Below are 18,434 nucleotides of genomic sequence, written 5' to 3'. Positions count from 1 at the left end.
ACCACTTCCCGGACGTCAATTGTATATTGACCGGGCGGGAAGTGGTTAATAGCCCTCCACTGGAAGAGGACTGCGCCCCCATCACAGGAAGCCCTTTATGCTGGGGTTAAGGACGTTGAGATAATGGAAAAAATGACGGCCAGACTGCGAGACAGGCTAGACGACCACGACAGTGTCTGGGAGCGGTGGCGTTCTCGGGAGGACCAACCTTGATCCGGCGGTCGAAAATAAGGAGGTACTTCTCCTCCTTACCTTATTGCTCATTTGATCTCCCTGGTCTTCCCCTTTCCCTTCTGTTCTCTTCTCCTTTCCTCCTTTCCCACTCTGTTCCTCTCCCACTTTTCCGAGTATGTTTAAAGTGTGCTATGGAAAGTTAAATGAGGCATCAGTCTCAGGGTACTGTACGCTACATGTCCTACTAGAGACACTGTTACTACTACCGTTAGTCTATGTCAGGGGTCCTCAAACTACGGCCCGCGGGCCACATGCGGCCCGTGGAGGACATTTAACCGGCCCACCCCACCCTGACATGCACGACAGGTTGTAACACAGTGGTCCCGCTGTGTCACGGAGCTCACAGTGTTAACAGTATGATAAAAGACCCGCCCTCCTCCTGACCTAGACTAGCTCGTGTGATAGAGCCAGTGTTCTGTCTATCACACGAGCTGGTCTAGGAGGAGGAGGGCGGGACTTTTATCATAGCGCGCCCGAACTGTTAACAACACTGTGAGCTTTGTGACACAGCGGGACCGTGACACAGCAGCAGTTTGGCACAGTAAGAAGTAAGGCTGTGAGGGGCTTACGATGGTGAGGTGAGGGGAGGGAGGGGGGGCTTGCGATGGTGAGGGGGGTTGCAGTGAGGGGCTGATGATGATGTAATGATGATGGTGGGGGGGGCTTGCAATGAGGGGCTTGCGATGGTGAGGGGGGGGAGTTGCAATGAGGGGCTGATGATGATGGTGAGGGGGGGGCTTGCAAAGGTGAGGGGGGTTGCAACGAGGGGCTGATGATGATGATGTAATGATGATGGGGGGGCTTGCAATGATCTTGATCGGCTTGCAATTAATGATTGTGAGGGGGGGCTTGCAATGAGGGAATTACAATGATGATGGCGAGTGGGGGGGGGGGGCTTGCAATGAGGGGCTTATGATGATGGTGAGGTGGGGGGGGGGGCTTGCAATGATCATGATATTGTTTTTTTTCGGCCCTCTAACAGTCTGAGGGACAGTGAACCGGCCCCCTGTTTAAAAAGTTTGAGGACCCCTGGTCTATGTGATGCCGTAGTTCACGGAAGGACCCCCCCCTTCGGGGTTCTAACATTTGCTTGCTAGACAACCCTCTTATTTTATCTCTGCCAATGTCTGCTTGCCATATTTGTACCAATGTTCTGCTGTTTTATTTTTCTACAGAATAATAAAAAACGTTATTTAAAAATAAAAAAATTAAAAATCATAGCAATGTGTTAAGTTGTGTAACCATAAAATATCCATCCACAAATGGAAGCCTCCACAAGGGGATTAGAAGCAAAATCCATCAGGAGCTACAGAGTATAAAAGAGAAGAGCGGTGCCTCTAAGTGTAGCAATATGGTTACATTTAATGAAGGTACAACATTTAGCAACTCACATAGTTGATGATTAAAAGAGATCTAAGTATGCAGGGTTCCGGGGTAAAGCTGTCCACATAGACCGTCCTCCTCACCGCCGCCTCTCATCACTGTCAGTCTGCAATCGTGACCGAGAAGACTACCCCACAGTAGATTGATCTGAAAGCGAGGCTTGACCTGCTTGTGGAAGGCACGGCATCAATGGCGGTGAGGACGACGGTCTATGTGGACAGCTTTACCCCGGATCCCTGCATACTTACATGTGCATGTTTTAATCATCAACCATGTGAGTTTTCTAAATGTTGTACCTTCATTAAATGTAACCATATTGCTACACTTAGAGGCCCCTCTCTTCTATTTTATACTCAGTTGTGACATGACGCTACTCTTATATCAAGACATCTTTTTTATATCAAGTCAAAATGTACCAAAAGATTTTGCTCGTCTTGCAAAACGCTCTCAAACCAAGTTACTCTCAAACCAAGGTTTTACTGTAGTTGCAATAAAATCTGCTTTAGTCAGACAGGCCGTTTATTGCACACTTGATGGGGAGCTAGAATCAGAAATGTGTTTTTATGAGACCTTGCTCCGATGCAAGGGGCAAATATCACCCTGAGGGTTTTGCTGGTTTCCCTGGTGCCATCTATAGACAGAGTGCTATTAGGCTTTTTTTTCCCCCTTCAGCTCCTCTGTGCCAGGTCTCTGCCATGGGGATTTCTGTGGGGTACTCACCAAATGAATGTGTGTTGCGAGGATATGTTCATGGATGGGAAAGGAGCTGCTGTAACCCAGGCACTGTAAGTAAAATAACACCCCACATGTAAAATAGGACATGGTCACAATTACAGGGAAATCCTGTCTTACCTTACCCACGATGCAGGTTCCTGGAGGGGGCAAAACTTCACTTGTGATGGTGGGCATACCACCAAAGGGATCTTCGGGGTCTGGGTGCCTAAAGAATTGAATACAGTCCTGTAATAGCACCTTGCAGCCAAGTACAATGTTTGTACCACATGCCAAGGTGAGTGTTGAATGTGGGACTAAGCGGCTGCAAAAAACACCCACCGGCCCCGCTAATGCAGGATTCAAGTAAAGTTCCTTTGATTTACATTGAGGACAACTAATCTGGAAACTGCAAGTAAGCCCTTAGGGTTTACGCAGGTGAAGGGGGTGTTGTCAGGAAATAGAGTATTATAAGGTGGAGGGGGGAGAATATGTTCAAAGGTGATATGGTGCATCTGGTCTGTTTGTGGGGGGGAGGGGGGTAAAGTGATGGTGGGAGTGATGCAAGATGTAGGGCTGGAGGGAATTATCAGGTGGAGGTGTGATGGGAGTGTTACCAGGTGATGGGGCATTGTCCGTTAATGAGGTCTATTTTTGCCTGTTGGTGGAGGGATGAAATGTCAGGTCATGGGTTTTTAGGTAATAGGTGTTATCGGTGTTATCAGGTGGAGAGCTGAGGGGGGTGTTGTCAAGTGATGGGGTGAAGGAGGTGTTGTCAGGTGAGAGGGATGTTTTAATATTATTATCCAGGGTTTATTTAGCACCAACAGCTTGTACAGCACTTTACAAAATGTGGCATGTTTGGCCTGTTAAGAGTAAGGGGGTATTGTTGGGGGATGGGGTGTTGTCGGTTGATGGGGTGTGGAAATTGTTAACAGGTGAATGGTTGAGAGGTGTAGCCAGGTGATGGATAAGTGGAGTGGTATCAAGTGGAAGGTTTACAGAGTGTTCTGAGATGATAGGAGTATTATCAAGGTGGAGGGGTGTAGTCAGTGTGAGATAGTGTCACCCGGGACAGAGGCTTTTGGAGGGGACTGAATTCTAGCCTATTGCCTACCGACTATGGGCCCTGGCATTTGAGGGAGCTACACGCATTTAGGAAGATGTTCTGTTATGGAATGCAAAATGACATTATTGAAAAGGCCATGATGGTCTCTGCCAGTGTGGGACTCATAGCAGATGCTGTGGATGTCATCAACAAGCCACCTGTCTGAGGCCCCTGCCATAATGTGTTTATTGCAAGTAGGTCTGCCATTGTCTGAAGGAGTTCTGTTTATACTTACGATGATGTGTATTGTGTCTTCTGAGCTAGATGACGGCAAGTCTGATCTAAAAGGTCAGACCTCTGAGCAGTGGCGTAGCGTGGGGGGTGCGAGGGGGGCTGTCATGAGTGTGAAGTGGAGGGAGCGCCAACAACAGATGGGACATAGGAACATATGCATGTCACCACTCCAGGCTTTACCAGTCATTATCAAGCACGCTCTCCTCTTCCCTACAGCCACCGCTGTCTCACATAGTGGATCATGTGACCAGACTGGAGATAGCTGAATATCGACAAGTCCATGGGTCAGGGGGGCGCAAAATACTTGCCTCGCCCTAGGCGCTGACAACCCACGCTACACCACTGCCTCTGAGTCACCTAGGCTGGTTAAATGACTAGTTAATTATCTCATGTTAATTTATGTTTCTGGTTACAGTTTGTATTGTTAGGATAATATGATCAAGAGGGGGAACCTCCTTCTCAAGTGTATAAAAGCCTGTATTTTCGTTCAAATAAACAGTTCCAGCTTTGCAGCCAAACGAGTCCTGCCTAGTCCTATCTATATTCAGACTGGATGAAGCGGTATATAACGGAAGCACTCAAGCGGAGTGGGAGAAGGTTCAGTTACAATCAGGTGATGGGTAAGTGGAGTGTTATCAAGTGGAAGGTTTAGGGCAGTGATAGCGAACCTTGGCACCCCAGGTGTTTTGGAACTACATTTCCCATGATGCTCATGCACTCTGCAGTGTAGTTGAGAATGATGGGAAATGTAGTTCCAAAACATCTGGGGTGCCAAGGTTCGCCATCACTGGTTTAGGGAGTGTTGTCAGGCGATAGGGGTATTATCAGATGGAGCTGAGAGATGGCTGTTGTCACGTAATGGGGTAAGAAGGGCGATGTCAACTGATGTGGTGAGGGTAGTGTTAGGGAGAGATGTGATTGGGCTGCTGTCAGGTGATGGAGTGCATTTGGACTGTTGGTGGAGGGGCAAGATTTTAGGGGATGGGGCGTCATTAGGTAGAGAGATGTTGAAAGGTGGTGCATTATATCTGGTCTGTTGCTAGAAGTTTGGGGGAGGAGGGTTTGTCAGATGAGTGGTATGTTTTCAGGTGAGATATTGAGAGGTATGAGGTGGTGTTAGTTGATGGGGTATTTTCAGATAAGGGGGTTGTTAGCGGGTGGAGGGGTATATGTCAGGTGATAAGGTGAGGTAGTTATCAGGTTGAGGGAGGTATAGTCAGGTAATTGGGGGTGTTGTTAAGTGATGGGGCGAAGGAGGTTAGGTGTTGGGCTGGTATTACATTATGGGGTGAAGGGGTGTTATCAGGTGGAAGGATGTATCCAGCCTGTTGCTGGGGGTTTGAGGCAATGGGGCATCATTTTCTGCATTTGAGCCCTGGTCTCTTTAATTTGCGGATTAGGAATGAGCTTCAGCAGAATTAAGGCGGATTGGCAGCAGCAGAAAGTCTCTCATTTACATAACCCGTAATTCCTCCTAATCAGCCATTATTAGAAATTATTTTCACTTTTAATTTATTTGCAGAACATCAGGGGCAAATTTGACCATCTGGTCAGTTAATTGAACTGTTGTAATTTATGTAAATGAGGTGGTAGGGGAGGGGTTTGTGTCCAGTGATTATGGGATGAATTAGGTCAAAGTAGGCACCATTCATAATCAGATATCAACATTGGCTCCATGCAGTCCAGCATCATTATGGAGGGTTTGGTGCACCTAATGCCAAGCTGTTATTCCCTCTGTGCCCCCCAATAGCGTTGAATGTGCTAATTATAACAATCTGAATACCAACTCTCTAAATTGTTCACATTGGCGGCTGTCCTGATAAGCAGAACCAATTCCTAATTTGTTCCAACACAGTATAACATGAAATACCGTCACTTGTTATATATATATAACAACAGTGCAAAAAGTTCCCTCAACTGCATTAAGACTGCTGAAGGGAAAAATACTAAAATAATTTCTGCTATTACATCAGCGAAACGATGACATCATTGTGTACAACAGCAAATACAATCAATACTGAATGTGGGGGGAATGTTCTAAGGATCTCTTAACCCTTGAAGTCTGTAACATCATTGGAAATCTGGAGCAGGAAAATTTATACATGCAGAACAATACTCAATATATGTAAATTAAAGTAGACCCATAGGCGTGCGCACAGGGGGTGCCAGGTGTACCTGGGCATGTCCCAATCCCCCCATGTAGTGCAGGTTCGCCGTTTAGACACCTAATATTTCACCAAATCCCCCTAATGGCGCTCCTAAAAAAATAAAAACAAATAAAATTGTAAAAAAATAAATAAATAATAAAAACTACCGACACCAACCTCTACCCTACTGACACCATCAGTATATATAAACATGCACATGTTTGAGCTTTGGGGTGCACACCTATGAGTAGACCAGACACAGAACTGGAGCATATGATAAAAAAAAAAATCAGCAGGGTAAGAGATGTGTAGCTTAAGTCGTATGCAAATCCCTACTTTTCCTACAAGAGTTGAGCTTGGCCACATCCTACCTGTTGCGCCTCCTAATGTTTTTTTGTTTGTGATGGATGGCCTTATTGGGCCAAAAGGGACTTGAATTTTACATGTTGGTCCTGTGTCTTTGGGTACCAGTGACAAATGGTATCCAGTTACTCCTTTCATACCAATCCTACAGCTTTCTATTTGAATCTGAGCTACCCTGCAATGTGCACAGTCCCTTGAATGTCAGAATGCACACCCTGCACTTGCACCCTTAGCTAGTTACCAATAAGAATAAGGGGCAGGTGCAAAGTGTGCATTCTGGCATTCAAGAGACAGTGTGCACAGTACCGCTACGGGAAAATGGGAGCTTGGATTTTGGTACTGGTTCCATTCAAATAGCTGTGTCATTGGAATCGATGGCCACTACCAGACAACAGGAATGAAAATAACTTGATTGCGGCGGCGGCGTAGAATTGTGTGCAATATAACTTTGGCCGCTAGGGGTGCTTCCGTTGTTGTCGGCGTAGAATATGCTAATTTCTTAGATACGCCGATTCACAAATGTACGTGTGCCCGGCGTTCGTTTTTTACGTCGTTTGCATTAAGGCTTTTTCGGCGTAAGGCTGCTCCTGCTATTAGGAGGCGCAGCAATGTTAAAGCGGTGGTTCACCCGAATAAAACATAGAAGATAGAAGATTCCGACTCTCCACGGGGAATGGGCGTTCCTATCCAGAGGAAGGATGATTGACAGCCGGCTATGGCGCGTCACGCTTCTCCGGAAATAGCCGAAATAGGACTTGGCGCTTCACGGCGCCTGCGCATAGTCTGTGCGCAGGCGCCGTGAAGAGCCGAGACCTGTTCCGGCTATCTTCGGGGAGCGTGACGTGCCATAGCCGGCCGTCAATCATCCTCCCTCTTGATAGGAACGCCCATTCCCCGCGGGGAGTCGGAATCTTCTATATAGGATTGCACAGTGAGTACCGGGCTAAAAAAATCAATACATGCATACTGTAGCTCGCGCTACTATGCCTAATTTAATGCTAAAATGTTGTTAGTGTGGGTGAACCACCGCTTTAAGTATGGACGTCGTTTCCGCGTCGCAAATTTGAAAATTTTACGTTGTTTGCGTAAGTCGTCCGTGAATGGCGCTGGACGCCATTTACGTTCACGTCGATTCCAATGACGTCCTTGCGACTTCATTTACCGCAATGCACGTCGGGAAATTTTAGGGACGGCGCATGCTCCACGCCCTCTACCGGATCATTTGAATTACGCGCGCTTACACCGGCCCCTTTTACGCTACGCCGCCACAACTTACGGAGCAAGTGCTTCGTGAATACAGCACTTTCTCCTGTATGTTACGGCGGCGTAGCGTAAATACGATACGCTGCGCCGCCGTTTAAATTGCGCGCCCCCTACCTGAATCCACCCCACTATAACTTAAGCCTGAAGCACTTTCCTACCAAAGGAGAGGTCCTGGCTGGAAAGCATCTGAACTCTATAATGTTTGACAAAGGCATGAGAGGAGAACCAGACGGCAGCTTTAGAAATGTCTTCCTATAATCCCCCCCGCTCTTTCTGCCCAGGACGTAGCCATGGATCTCGTTGAATGAGCCATAATTGTAGAAGGAGGGATACGACCTGACGCTTTGTAAGCTTCACAAATAGCTTCTCTAATCCATCTAGCAATAGAGCTTTTAGATGCTTTGGACCCCTTCTTGGGGCCACTGAACAATACTAACAGCTGGGAGGAACTCCTAAACCCACTGGATTTCTCTAGGTAAAGCAGAAGGAATCTCTTTACATCTAGAAGACTTATAGACAGATTCACGTAGTTTGGCGTATGTTTAAGCCGGCGTAGAGCAGCTCATTTGCACTACGCCGACGTAAAATAGAGAGGCAAGTACAGTATTCACAAAGCACTTGCTCCGTAAGTTACGTCGGCGTAGAGCAAATGGGCCGGCGTAACCCCGCCTGATTCAAAGTAGGCATGTAGTGGGCGGGCTACATTTAAATTAACCGTGACCCCAAGAAGATGAGGGCCGTTCGTGCTCAGAATCACGTCGCAAATACTCCCTACGTAACAACGTCGGCTCAATGCTTTCGACGTGAACGTAACCTACGCCCAGTCCCATTCACGTACGCTTACGCAAACGACGCAAAATACGATGGCTGTTCCATCGTCCATACCTTGCATGTGTTGCGCCATCTTTTTGGTGGTTTATCTTTACGCCGGCGTATGTCTTATGTAAACGGCGTATCTTACTGCGACGGGCGTACGTACGTTTGTGAATCGGCGTATCTTGCTAATTTACATATTCGGCGCGTAAATCCACGTACACGCCCCTAGCGGCCAGCGTAAATATGCACATAAGATACGACGGCGTAGGAGACTTACGTCGGTCGTATCTTGGCCAAATTTAAGCGTATCTGGTTTCCAGAATACGCTTACATATACGACGGTGCTCATTCGGACTCGGACTGCAGAGGAGGAAAGATTTATAGCCGGATTCAGGTAGACTTACGACGGCGTATCAGTAGATACGCCGTCGTAAGTCTACCTGAATCCGGCTATAAATCTTTCCTCCTCTGCATTCTTAGGAGAGGTACAGAAACTAGGCAGGACTACTTTCTGGGACCTATGAAAGTTTGAAGATACTTTAGAAAGGATCAGGCCTAATCACTACCCTGTCCTCTAGAATCCTCAGAAAAGGATCTTTACAAGAAAGGGACTGCAGATCAGAAATCCTTCTCCCTGACGTAATAGCCAAAAGGAAGGAAATTAATTTCAGGGAAGCCTCATGCAAAGGCTCAAAAGGAGACCTTGTTAGGAGCATTTAACACTAAAGACAGATCCCAAGGAGGCACATCCTGGGAGATCCTGGGAGCATGTCTAGATCTGGCTGAAAGGAACCTCCTGACTAAAGGATCTTTGCTAATCTCTTGTCTGAAAACACAGACGACAGGGCCACAACCTGAACCCTAAGGGTGCTGACAGTCCTTTCTCTACTCCTTTGTGCAAAAAACCCAATATACAGGGAGTGGAAAAATAGGATTTTTGTACTCACCGTAAAATCCATTTCTCTGAGTTCATAGACGGACACAGCCTTCATTGACATTAGGGTTATGCTTCTTCCTATCAGGAGAGTTCCTAGTGAAAGCGGATATAACCCTAATGTCAATGAAGGCTGTGTCCGTCTATGAACGAAAGAGAAAAGAATCTAAACCGGATTTCTTTTGCCAGGAAATAAAAGTTTTCCAAACTTTCCCATAGATTCTCCTTGCGACCAACTTGCGACTGTCCTGGATAGTTTGAATAACTTTCTCTAAACACCCTCTCAACTGTAAGATGCGCTGCTCAGCCTCTAGGCGTCAAATGGAAGGTCTGAGGGCTTGGATGCAACACTGGTCGCTGATGGAGTAGATCCTTCCGATCTGGTAGGGGCCTGGGAAGAGGGACAAATACACCCAGGACTTGGCCACAGCCAGTACAGGATGATGCCAGAGAATGGGGATCCGCCAACCACAGTTACCAGACCTAGGAAAAACAAAAAACGCGTCGGTGCTCCTGGAGGTTCTGGAAACACAAAACAACTGAGGGTCAGAGGAAAGGGAGGGGTCTTTTAAATCTGATTTGTGTTTCCTGTAGACGGTGGAGCCAATCATTTTTCAAGTAGCTGTCCTGGGAGGTGAGGGGGGAAATTCCAGTTTTGCAGCCCTTTCAAAGCACGTTGGAAGCACTGCCTATTCATTGCAATGAGCAGGGGCATTTTGGGTGCGCCATTTACAGCGCTCCCAAGCCACCCCAAAGATGCTGCTTGCAGGACTTTTTATAACGTTCTGCAAGCGCACCGCACCAGTGTGAAAGCACACACTGTAAAGAATGGGAGGCAGTTTCAAGCACTTTTTAAAGGCTATTTCTAGCGCTAAAGTGCCTGAAAACTGTGTCTCAGTGTAAAATGGGTCTTAAAGTGGTTGTAAAAACTCAAGGTTTTTTACCTTCTGTGTACAGCAGTGCCTCCAGCCCTCCTAAAACTTACCTGAGACCCATCTTGATCCAGTGAGAGCCTCGGCTCTCCCCCTCCTCATTAGCTGAGACAGCAGCGGTAGACATTGGCTCCTGCTACTGTAAATCACAGCCAGTGAGCCAATGAGTAGAGAGTGGAGCCTCTTCTCTTCTAATTTTAGTGTATAGCTGTTTAAATTTCCTTTCTCTGAAAAGTTTTTACCCTATTGTGGGGTCACCAGTACGGTGTTTGTACATTGAATTCATATCCCCTCTCAAGTGTCTCTTCTCCAGAGAAAACAAGTTCAGTGCTCAGAACCAATATCCTCCAGTCCATTTATTAGCTTTGGTGTCCTTCTTTGGACTCTCTCCAGGTCCAGCACATCCTTCCCGAGGACTGTTGCCTAGAAATGGACAGAATACTTCAGGTGCGGCCAGACCAGAGTCTTGTAGAGCGGGAGAATTAGTTTTATCTCTGGAGTTAATCCCCTTTTTAACACCAATATTCTGTTTGCATTGCATGCCACCGCTGTGCCTGTTATCTACTAGGATCCCCAGGTCCTTTCTCCATCCTAGAATTCCCCAGAGGTTCTCCCTCCAGTGAGTAGATTGCATTCATATTTTTGCCACCCAAATGTATTTTACATTTTTCTCATTTGCCATGTAGTTGCCCACCATATTCATTTGTTTAAATCTTCTTGCAAGGTTTCCACATCCTGCAGAGAAGATATTGCCCTGCTTAGCTTAGTATCATCTGCAAAATACAGAGATTGAACTGTTTACCTCATCCTCCATATCATTTATAAATGAATAAATTAAAGCGGGAGTTCACCCGAAATTTTTTTTTTTTAACATTACATTGAGGCTCATTTTGTCAAGGGGAATCGGGTGTTTTTTTTTAAATCGAAGCAGTACTTACCGTTTTAGAGATAGATCTTCTCCGCCGCTTCCGGGTATGATCTTCGGGACTGGGCGTTCCTATTTGATTGACAGGCTTCCGACGGTCGCATACATCGCGTCACAAGTAGCCAAAAGAAGCCGAACGTCGGTGCGGCTCCATACGGCGCCTGCCCACCGACGTTTGGCTACTTTCGGAAAATCGTGACGCGATGTATGCGACCGTCGGAAGCCTGTCAATCAAATAGGAACGCCCAGTCCCACAGCCCATACCCGGAAGCGTCGGAGAAGATCTCTCTCTAAAACGGTAAGTACTGCTTAGGATTGGTCCCAGGACAGACCCTTGAGGTACCCCACTTTTCACACCAGACCATTCCAAGAATTTCCCATCTATCACTACCCTCTGAACTCGCCCTTGTAGCCTGTTTTCAATCCATGTACTCACCCTATGGTCCATGCCGACAGACCTTAGTTTGTACAGTAAGCGTTTATGGGGAACTGTATCAAATGCCTTTGCAAAATCCAGATACACCACGTCTACAGGCCTTCCTTTATCTAGATGGCAGCTCACCTCCTCATAGAAGGCAAATAGATTGGTTTGGCAAGAACAATTCTTCATGAATCCATGCTGATTACTGCTAATGATCCAGTTTTCATTACTAAAATATTGTATATAGTCCCGTATCATCCCCTCCAAGAGCTTACATACTATTGATGTTAGGCTAATTGGTCTAATTCCCAGGGATGTATTTGGGCACTTTTTTGAATATTGGTGCTACATTGGCTTTTCTCCAATCATCTGGTACCATTCCAGTCAGTAGACTAAAAATTAGGAACAATGGTCTGGCAGTTAACTTGACTGAGTTCCTTAAGGAACCTCGGGTGCAAGCCATCTGGTCCCAGGGACTTAGTAATGTTAAGTTTTTCAAATCTATTTCTGATTCTGTCCTCTATTAGCCATGAGGGTGCTTCCTGTGATGTGTCATGAGCATAAACATTGCAGTTTTGGTTAATGAAGCCCCCCAAATCATGAATATAATTAAATAATCATTATATACCTTGTATGAGACTCAGTGACATCACTAGGTCTAGTGAGGCCTCAAGGCGTACTCGCCACCAGTTTCCCCGCTCAACCCCTACCATGTCCCGCCCCCTAATCCCGCCCTCATAAAATTACACTTAAATGTTTTATGCAGAATTAAGTTATAAAAATAAATATTAACAAAAACGTTATCCGTGCCCAAAAATACAGCCTGCCTATCTTTACCAATTCAACATGTGTCCCCAGTGCAGCAAAATGTCCCCAATGCAGCCAGGAGTTCCCCCCCACATTGCAGCCAGGAGTTCCCCCCTCACATTGCAGCCTACCTGTGCTGGGTAAGGGAGAGGAGCCGGAGCCACCGCCTTGTTGTTCAAAGCGTGGGGAACATAACAGCTTTCAATTCAATAGCGGTGTTCCCCGCCACGAGCCGCCATATAAAGCCCATCTCCCCTTGTCCGGGAAACTTTGATAGACAGATCCCCTGTCCAATCCTGGGATGGGTGATCTGTCTATCAAAGTGCCCGGACAAGGGGGAGGGGCTGTATATGGTGGCTCGCCGCGGGGAACACATCTATTGAATTGAAAGCGGTTATGTTCCCCGCACTTTGAACAACCAGGCGGCGGCTCTGGCTCCTCTCCTTGCTCCCCCCCCCCTGCTCCCAGGCAGCCCACACTCGCCAGCTCGCAAAATGAGAGAAGTCAAGTTTAAATTTTGACGGCTGCTCTATGCAATGCAGGTAGTAGGAGAGGCTGGCAGAGCACAATTTTGTGAAAACAGGAAGCTGTAGTAATGTCCACATGCGATATTGAGCCTCCATGGCCGAAAGAACTGAAATCCAATGAATGAAAGAGGCGGGCCAGGGACAGTATGGCTGGGGAGGAAAGGGCCAGGTAATGCTGGATGTCCAATGAGGTGGGCTCTATCTTCTAATGCACATTGCGAGAAGCTCACAGTGTGCAGTGAAATCAGAATAAGCAATTTCAGTCTAGGAGATAAGCCTCTACACATGTGCAAGACTGATGGGAAGGCCCGAGTACAGCTTAGCCCAGGTTCACATTGAGGGCCAGTTTGAACTCGCACGATTTCAAACCGGCAATGCAGTCCGACTTCTGTGGCGATTTGACCGATATCTTTGCGGGTTCATGCACAGATGTCTGTTCAAATCACCCCCGAAGTTGCCAAAAGTAGTGCAGGAACTTCTTTTGGGTATTGGTGCAGCGTCGCACCGATTCGGACAGTGCCATTGCCGGTGACTTGTCCTCAATGTTCCCCTAACAGGGAAGTTCCTTCACTGACTGCGCAGGCGCAAACTTCCTGACGGAAATCTCCGAACCTCGCCCGGCATCCAGGCTCATTCTTTAACATCCCTGTGGATTGGAGGATGTTAAAAAAAGAGCCAGGAGGCCGAGCGAGCCGTCCGAGCGCAGCGAGGACGACTGGCCACTTACCTCGAAATCCACGTCGCCCTGGATGCCGGCCGCGGTTCGGAGATTTCCGTCAGCAAGTTTGCGCCTGCGCAGTCCTTGAAGGAACTTTCCCGATAGCTGGAACCATCTCAGCACATCAGCTTGCGCATGCGCTGGAACTTCCACGATGGCTGGAACAAGCACGGCAGATCACCGGCAATAACCACCGATTTGGCATGCAATTTGGCATGTCAAATCGCATTGCCAAATCAGCCCAAAGTAAACGTGGGCTTATAGTGGTTTGAATCAGCCAGCCTGTCCAACTGACCTGAGAGGTAAACCCAGCTTTTTTTGGAAAGGTGCCGGACCAAACTCCATTTTTACAGGAAAAGTGGAGATTTGCATATAAAAAAAAAACACCTACAGTATAAAACTGTGAATCTATCAACTTGGGACTGTTCCAATCACAGCTCACCGATTCCGCATATCCCTACCCCCGAATTGCCCAGTTTTGCGACAGGTTCACTTTAAACCATTTACAAATCATTTGGGGGGGGGGGATGGCTTCCTTCAGGCTGGAACTCTCTCTGCAATGGGCATAATTGATATACATCAGGAAACGGGCTTGTGCGATTTCCCCTTGTAAGGCGGATTTAATGAGGAGATTTGTGTAGATTGCGCTCGATCACAGTGCAGATTAAAAGGAACAGCTGGTGGCGAGTGTGGGCCCCTGGAAGAGCTGCAGGGGGGGGGGGCGAAACATCTTTATGTGCATCATCGGAGTCACATCTGAGCCGATTAACAGGAGCTGCAATTAACAAAGATGTAATACTGCATTGTGGGTAACATGGAGATATGGACGCACAATCCCCATCCAAAGAGCAGTAATGCCTCCTATTAGATGACATGTCTGAGATCACAATATAAGTCCACAGGAGAGGTTTGCCATCATTATACAATGTATAAAACTCAATTAGTAATAGGAGGGGTCCACTGTGATTACCATACAATTCATATTCTCTTATTAATAGTGGGGTCTGCCATCATGATTATACAATGGATATTATGTTAGATATAGGAAAGTTGAGGCCGCCTGCCTTGGGTTCTTTGTCAGATCTACAGAACATAGGCCCAGATTCACGTAGGGAGCGCGTATTTGTGAGCGGGCGTAACGTATCCTATTGACGTTACGACTCCGCAACTTTGACAGGCAAGTGCAGTATTCACAAAGCAAAGTTGCGGCGGCGTAGCGTAAATAAGCCGGCGTAAGCCCGCCTAATTCACATATGGAACATGTGGGCGCGTTTTACGATAATCTACTGTGACCCCACGTAAATTACGCTTTTTACGAACGGCGCATGCGCCGTATGTGAAAGTATCCCAGTGCGCAAGCTCCAAATTAACCCGCAAAAAGCCAATGCTTTAGACTCGAACGTAAATGACGCACAGCCCTATTCGCGTACGACTTACGCAAACAACGTAATCGACGAAAAATTTGACGCTGGCCCGACGTCCATACTTAACATTGGCTGTGCCTCATAGCAGGGGTAACTTTACGCCGGAAAAAGCCTAACGTAAACGGCGTATCTGTACTGCGTCGGCCGGGCGTACGTTCGTGAATAGGCGTATCTAGCTAATTTACATATTCTAGGCGTAAATCAGCGTACACACCCCTAGCGGCCAGCGTAAATATGCAGTTAAGATACGACGGCGTAGGAGACTTACGCTGGCCGTATCTTAGAGAAATTCTGGCGTATCTGATTCTTTGAATCAGGCGCCAAGGTACAACGCCTCAGACTCAGAGATATGACGGCGTATCTGGATATACGCCGTCGTATCTCCTACGTGAATCTGGCCCATCGTTTATAGGGGTGCAGGGACGTATGGGAATGTACAGAGTCCGACTAGGATGATGCTTCGGGTTTGGTCAGCTGCTAAACAAATTTTTCTGTGATGCACACTGGTCCCCCTGTTCAGCATCTCTGAGGAGTCCCAGCCTAGCTCACTTTAAGTTGGTTCCTGACCCCCAAGTGTGGGCACGCTATGGCATCAAAACCTTACGGGACATTGTGCCTGAGGCTGACCTGTCCTCAACTCACTCTGGCATTTCGTTTGGCAGGTTGGATGTACTTTAGGTACACTCAATTACGTCACACTACCAGAACTCAAATTTCCCACCCAGCCTCCATCAGCAGGGCAGCCATCACAAATTTTAGGGCCCCTTACACAACTTTGAGCAGGGCCCCCCTGGAGCAGAGGATCGAGGGCCTTCCTCTCTCCTGCCGCAAGAGGATATAATAGGCGGGGGGTTGTGGTAACGAAATTGTCATCTCTTCCCTCTCCTGCCACGAGATAAGCGGGACGGGACGGGGGGGTTGGTGCTGGCGACCAAAACAAAGTCAATTCAAGTGTCTTCTCTTCTCTCTCCTGCCGTGAGATGCTAAAGTCAGAAGGAAAAATAAAAATAAAAAACGGTGGGGCGGGGGAGATGGGTGGTAGAGGACAGGTTTCCCTGCCGTGAGTATCTAAAGGTGGGGGGGATCAAACAGGAAAAAAAAACACATTAAAACAGGAGGGGTAGGGGTATGTGGCGTTAAAGGGGTACCATCGGGTCACTTACAGGTGTAATGCCTGTACCCCCCTGATGGTGGCCCTGCCTGTGGAGGAACCGATTTTGCAAGATCTGCAGAAACAGCTCTCTGCATTGTATATGCTCATTACCGACTCCCAAAAAAATGTAGAGATTGTCGGATCTATGGAAGATGGATATTCCCTTTGTGGACTGGGATGATTAGGACTGTCTTGAGCAATGTCCTAAATTGGTAATTTCCTCAAGGAATAGATTAATACAAAAACAAAATTCTTACATTTCCCTGGTGAGACTGCCCAAACTGTACCCAGAAAGAGATCCTTACTGTCCTTTTTGTCTGACGTCTTTGAACTTGTTACCCTTAGGCTTGACTCGTCAGTTCCTATGTCTCCGGAATTGGCTCGGCTTGGGATCCCTGATGACGCTCAGAGGTCCCATCATAGTAAATTATTGATCTCACATCTATTCTTCTATGCTAAGAAAGCGATTAGCTGCAAATCGTCCTCCCCTGCTCTTTCATCCTGGGAGGCCATGATTGACGCTGCGCTGCCTCTTTACAAATTGACGTACATTAGTCATGGTTGCCCTTTGAAAAGGTGTGGCAACCGTGGCCCTCCCAGTAGTGTGGAGCTACTACATATGCCTCTTTCTCCATGATATGCGAGATGTAGTATCTTGATGCCTCCAGGAACTGGTTGGTGCCTCTTTCCCTCTCCCCCACCCCCCTTCACTCCCTCCTCCTTGTGACTTTCCCCTTCTTCTTGCCCTTCTTCCGAGAGAATGTAGTTCCTCCTGTTGGTGTCAATATAGCATTGTTACCATGGGATTGTACTAAAGTGGGTTACTCCTCTATGAAATTGCTGGATGTTTCTATTTGTTCCCTTGTCTACTACTTGTACTTGTGTAAATCCATGTCAAATTGGTTTTGTTCAGTTTTTTTCTACGTATGTTCTATTATATTATTCTTAAAAAAATAAGGATTGCTTTAACAAGGGGTTCCCTACCACTAATATACAATGTACGCTTGGTTATTAAAAAGGAGAGCCCTCTATTACTATAATGCAATATATTCTATAGTATTAATAGTTGGGTTTCTCTAGCAATGCAATGAACACTTCATTAATAGGAGGGGTATACCATCACCATTATACAATGTACCTCTATTAATTGCTGGGGTATACCATTACCATTATACAATGTACCTCTATTAATAGGAGGGGTCTCTTATCACTATTAATAGGACAGGTCAACTGCAAACCAAAAATCATATATTGGGGGTACCGCTTTGGGCTCCTCATCTGTCCAAGTTCAGTGACGCCCCACTAAAGAGTGCAGGCTGGAGAAGTGCTCATGTCGGTTTTAATTTGTAAACACGTAGAAAGAAAAGATGCCAAGTGCTGCACCTCCAGCAAAGCCTATAGTAAAAGCAGCCTCAGGCCCCTCTACTGTAGGTAGGTGCTAGAGTAGGATTTTTGCAAGGGAAACGATCAGTGCAGTTAAATTTAGTCAGGCCTATGCTTCAGGCTAGACCTGCTTGTTTTGATCTGGGGGCAGGGAGTGGTTAGTGTAGCGCGACCACCTGTGCTCTACTTCTGGGAAGCCTCCCCTGCTTCCAGGGAGAATGATCTGGAAGAGGGGCAGGGCACAGGACTGGACAGGGAGCTCATGTGAGGAGCCCTGACCAATCCCCACTTGAAGTTGTCAGGGGGCAGGCCTCCCATATAAGCTCAGGTCCCAGCCCACTCGGGAGGAGTTGTCGGCCGGGAGACGTGGAGCATTAGGAAGCAGCAGGGGCCCCACCCCCATTGCGGGGGGGAGCAAAGGAGCTACATTCTTACACGGTCATGGGTAGAGTATACTGGAACAGAGGGGCTGGATAAGCTGTCAGAACATGTGTCCAGTGAAAGTTCTTCATCATGGACTCGGGGCAGGGGAAGGTTGGTGATTGGACCACAGTGGATTACTGGATGAGGCATGCCAGGGGAGCTGGGTGCGAGGCCAGAGGAGAGACTGTGGGGAAAGTGGCAAATCGATGCGGTCTGAGGGCACAGGATTTGCAGACCGGACTAGCTGGGAACAGTAGTCCACCAAGCTACACGTGCTACTAAACTAGTCTGCCGGGGAGAGATACTGCAGACCTCTGGCCTAGCAACAGCATTTATTACAGCCAGCCATCGAGACTGTTTAGAGCGGCCTCTTTTGCTCACAGAGGAGGATGCGACAGGAAAGATGAGGATCTACAGTAAAGTTTGTGCAGGAGGAGAGAAGTTGTGGAAGCAACAGTCTGCAGGAGGTACGCAAAAGGAGGAGAAATCTGCATGGTGATGCAGGGGAAGTAACTGTAGATATTATTT

This window comes from Rana temporaria, chromosome 13 (genome assembly GCF_905171775.1).
Source record: "Rana temporaria chromosome 13, aRanTem1.1, whole genome shotgun sequence".
Taxonomy (NCBI): domain Eukaryota; kingdom Metazoa; phylum Chordata; class Amphibia; order Anura; family Ranidae; genus Rana; species Rana temporaria.
Note: the sequence above shows the minus strand (reverse complement) of the source record.